Consider the following 4,920-nt stretch of genomic DNA (forward strand, 5'->3'; position numbering starts at 1 on the left):
TACAGTACAACTCAATAATCTGCTATCCAGCCATTCAGAAATCCTGATGGTTTGACACCAGGTAATCCAAAATAGACTTTATTCATCATAAATAACAAACTATATACAACAATAAAACAGTGCAAACCTTTACATTCATGTACGGATCAATCATTAGTGTTACACACAGCACCGATGCCACTCATGTGGCTCTGCTTTGGTAATTCATCATCAGTGCCACGCTGCAGAGAAAATGTCATCAGTTCTGTCTTTGGATTGAATGTCAGGGGAGAGCGCGAATGCAGTCCCCCACTACCATAAATTTTGCATTCGAGTATCCCGCATCTGGGGACATTGCAGGTGTCAGCACACCCAAAGTGCAATGGGATAGACTCGTCCTGGGAGAACCTTTTTTTTAATTCCAAAATAAACTTTATTCATAATAAAAGACAAACTAAATACAATTATAAAACAGTGCAAGCCTTTACATTCTTGTACAGATCATTCATTAGTGTTACCTTTTTATGTTAAAAACAGTACCAATGCCACATGTGTGGCTCCCTGGGGGCTACCCAGTCCCGTATTTACAATATTTAAGGGGCTTTCTCGCCTGACCGCACCCCTCCCTCTCCAGTGGCAGAAGAACCCTAAACTGTAGTCTTTCCCTATCAAGCCTTTGCGTTGGCTGCACCCAGCTTCAGTGCGTCCCTCAGCACGTACTCCTGCAGCCTGGAATGTACCAGCCGGCAGCATTCCCCTATGGACATCTCGCAGTGCTGGAAGACCAACATGTTTCGGGCAGACCAAAGGGCATCCTTCACCAAGTTAATGACCCTCCAGCAGCAGTTGATGTCCGTCTCTGTGTGTAGATCAGAGAATCCTCTGTCACGCAGCTGCTGGGGATGAACCATGACAAGGACCCTTACATCTTTTGCCACACCCTCGTTACAAACCCACAGCCCGCAAAGAGGTGGGCAACCGTCTTGTCCCCAGTGTGGTCCTCCCAGGGGCAGCGCGCACTGGGAGTGAGGTTCCAACTATGCAGGAGGGATCTGACTGGGAGGGCCCCTCTCACTGCCATCCAAGCGAGGTCTTGGTGTTTGTTGGCGATGAGGCATTCTGCCAGATGGTCTGGACAGTCGGCTCAGGGAACCACCCCACAGTGTCCATCGAGTCCTTCTCCTGCAGTGTCTGCAGGATGTTCCGTGCTGACCACTGCCTGATGGACTTGTGGTCAAAGGTGTTAGTCTGGAAGAACTTCTCCATGAAGGACAGGTAGCGCGGCAGCGTCCAGCTGACTGGGACATTGTGTGGCCATGGGACCAGGCCTGTCCTTCGCAACAGCAGGGACAGGTAGAACCTCGGTACGTAGTGACACTTGGTGCCCACGTACTTAGGTTCCACGCACAGCCTGATGCAGCCACAGATGAAAGGGGTCATCAGGATGAGGGTGACACTGGGGACAACTTTACCCCCATTGTCCAGGGACTTGTGCATGGTGACCCGTTGGACCCACTCTATCTTGGATCCCCAGATGAACCGGAAGATGGTACAGGTGATTTCCAAGCTGGAGGAGGGAGGAACAGGCCATACCTGCATCAAGTACAGCAGCCCTGAGAGCGCCTCACACCTGATAACCAAGTTCTTCCCGGTTATCAATAGGGAGCGCTGTTCCCACAGTCCCAGTTTCTGCTTCACCTTCCCAATCCGCTCCCGCCAATTTTTGTTGCACGCTCCAGCTCCTCCGAACCAGATCCCCAGGAACTTCAGATAGTTAGGCCTGACGGAGAAGTGGACGTTGGATCGGTCGGGCCACTTGCCGAAGAGCATGGCCTCGCTCTTTGTGCGGTTAACTCTGGCCCCTGATGCCAACTCAAAACGGTCACAGATGCTGATCAATCTGCGAACTGACCTTGGATCCAAGCAGAAGACGATGACGTCATCCACGTACAGGGAGGTTTTCACCTGGGTGACCTCACTGCCTGGCAACGTCACCCCTCTGATGCTCTCGTCCTTCCTGATGGATTCAGCAAAGGGTTCTATACAGCACACAAACAAGGCAGGGGAGAGGGGGCAGCCCTGCCTGACTCCAGATTTGATGGGGAAGCTATCTGTTTCCCACCCATTGATCTGGACTGCGCTACAGATGTCTGTGTAGACCAGTTGAATCCAATTCTTGATTCCCTCCCCAAAGCCCATTTTGGAGAGCATGTCCAACATGTACGTGTGCAATATCCTGTCGAAGGCCTTCTCCTGGTCCAAGCTGACCAGGCAGGTGTTCACCCCTCTGTCCTGCACGTAGGCGATGGTATCCTTGAGCAGCACAAGGCTGTCAAAGATCTTCCTGCCAGATACAGCACAGGTTTGGTCCAGGTAGATCACCTGTCCCAGGGCAGATTTGACCCTGTTGGTGATGGCCTTGGACAGGGTCTTATAATCCACATTCAATAGTGAGATGGGTCTCCAATTTCTGATGTCTGCCCTCTCCCCCTTCTGCTTGTAGGTGAGGGTAATGATACCCTTCCTCATGCATTCTGACATGCTGCCAGCCCGAAGCATAGCATTGTACACTTCCAGCAGGTCGGGGCCCATTTTGCTGTGATGACTTCCCATTCACCGGAGTCCTGGTTCCCACATTCCCTTTCACTCACTGAGACTCCAGTTCCCCTGCTCCCTTCAGAATCACTGCCACCCCAGTTCCTGAGCACCTTTCCGACTCATGAGGACCCCATTTCCAATTGTCTCCTTAAATTGACCAGGGTCACATTTCCTGCATTGCCCTTCATCATTCTGGGGGTTAATTGGGAAATTTATTATAATACTGTGTAACATCTTTAAATAAGCGAGTTAAAAATGTGTCGGGTATTAATACAAATAACATCCAGTAATCCAGAAAATCTGCTAGTCTGGTGTCTGAGTGGGTTTCCTCCAGGTGCTCGGGTTTCCTCCCACATTCCAAAGACGGACGGGTTAGGAAGTTGTGCGCATGCTATGTTGGCGTTGGAAGCATGGTGACACTTGAGGACTGCCCCCAGAGCACTCTATGCAAAAGATGCATTTCACTGTGTGTTTCAATGTACATGTGACTAATAAAGAAATCTCATCTCTCATCTCACAAAGGCAGAAGTGTGCTGGATTATTACAGTTTCATTGTATAATCCTACAATAAACACCTGAAATAAGTCTTCTCTTGGCCTAATTTTCTTTCCAATCTTTCCTCATAACCAAAATTTCCCAGTTTTCATAATATCCTTATTGAATTTCTTCTGAGGCCTCTCTGCTGTTTCCTTCCTGTAGTGTGGTAATCAGATCTCTACATGGTGCTCAAACTATGGACTAACTCATGTTCTCTACAGTCCTAGTATTCCTGGTCCTGGTCCATTTGAACTCATGTGCACCTTACTTGATCAGCTGAGCAACTTCCACATTGTGGAGCTGTAACATTTTGATCTGACCCACATTTTAACTCCAATTGTGCTAGCATGACAATTGTATCTGCTCCTCTCCCAGAACAATTCTGGAAATGAGATGTGGCATCTCAGCCATGCATTAGGGCCAAACATTTCTAAATGAATGAATGCAATGTAGAGTGTATTTCAATCCAGATAAATGCATCAATGGCCAGCCAGGAAAATGTTATCCTTGGATTAGGGCTGGAGTGGATCTGATTTTCTATGAACTGCTTCATAAATCTTTATGTTGCAATATGTTCATTCAGCTTCAGCCAAATCAACAGAAAATAGTGGACGGAAACACTGTTTCATTTTTGCCAATGGCTCTTTGATAAATATGGGTCTGGAATGAATGTAGCTGGAGGTAACACTGTGAATAATTACATGAGTAATCCAAGATCAGCGGTGTGCGACATGCAGGCACATCCTGGTGGTGGGGTGGTTCTGTCCACTCCACCTGTTACCCAGCCCTGCGAGGCTTGCTCCAGTCCTGTCAGACTACCTGGCTGCCCTCAGCACACTAGTCACCCGAGTATCTCTGCAAGGTTCACCTCTGTCCCACCAACTCTGCAGCTGGCCCATCCTCTGTGAGTTCCCACTGCATGTGGTGTTAACTTTGCAGTCCTGATTTGTTGGAGAATGGGTTTTTACCTGAATTATCCAAGAAGGAGGAGGTACCAGTGCTGTGAAACTGTGGTGGCTCCACAGGTCCATAACAACTGTTGATTTCTAATTGAACCATTTCAGTAAAAGCAGAAGGCGGCTCGAGTTCCTTTAAATAGCATGAGAGGTTGGTGAGGTGTAATGAATATTGTGAGGAAACAGAGTGGGATGGTGAGGAGGAAGTGGAGTGACCAATAAAGACACAGTGAGTTGAGCAGTGCGATCCATTGTGTTTATGACAGTAAAGGGCGAAAAATACTACCATTTGCTTATGTATGTATGTAAGTTGGAGTACAGGAGTGTCACGGTGTCATGATAACAACCTTTCCCTCAATGTCAGCAAAACAAAAGAGCTGGTCATTGACTTCAGGAAGCGGGGTGGAGAACATGCTCTTGTTTACACCAATGGTACTGAGGTTCAAGTTCCTCGGTGTAAACATCACCGATAGCTTGTTCTGGTCCAACCATGTAGGCACCATGTCCAAGAAAGTGCACCAGCGCCTCTACTTCCTCAGGAGATTAAGAAAATTTGGCATATCCCCATTGACCCTCACCAATTTTATAGATACACCATAGAGAGCATCCTATCTGGATGCACCTCAGCTTGGTATGGCAACTGCTGTGCCCAAGACTGCAAGAAACTGCAGAGAGTTGTGGACACCGCTCAGCACATCATAGAAAGCAGCCTCCCCTCCATGGACTTGCTGCCTCGGAAAACAACCAATATAAAGACCCCACCCACCACAGGACATTCTCTCTTCTCCCCCCTCCCATCAGGCAGAAGATACCAAAGCCTGAAAGCATCTACCATCGGGCTCAAGCTCAG

The 4,920-nt window shown here is 48.3% G+C and overlaps 1 pseudogene; it reads right to left on the reverse strand.

The window, feature by feature from the left end:
* Nucleotides 1–263: 263 nt before the first annotated feature.
* On the reverse strand, nucleotides 264–409 carry LOC127571064 (uncharacterized; annotated as a pseudogene).
* Between the last annotated feature and the right edge of the window lie 4,511 nt (nucleotides 410–4,920).

The sequence above is a fragment of the Pristis pectinata genome, chromosome 5, assembly GCF_009764475.1.
Source record: "Pristis pectinata isolate sPriPec2 chromosome 5, sPriPec2.1.pri, whole genome shotgun sequence".
NCBI lineage: Eukaryota > Metazoa > Chordata > Chondrichthyes > Rhinopristiformes > Pristidae > Pristis > Pristis pectinata.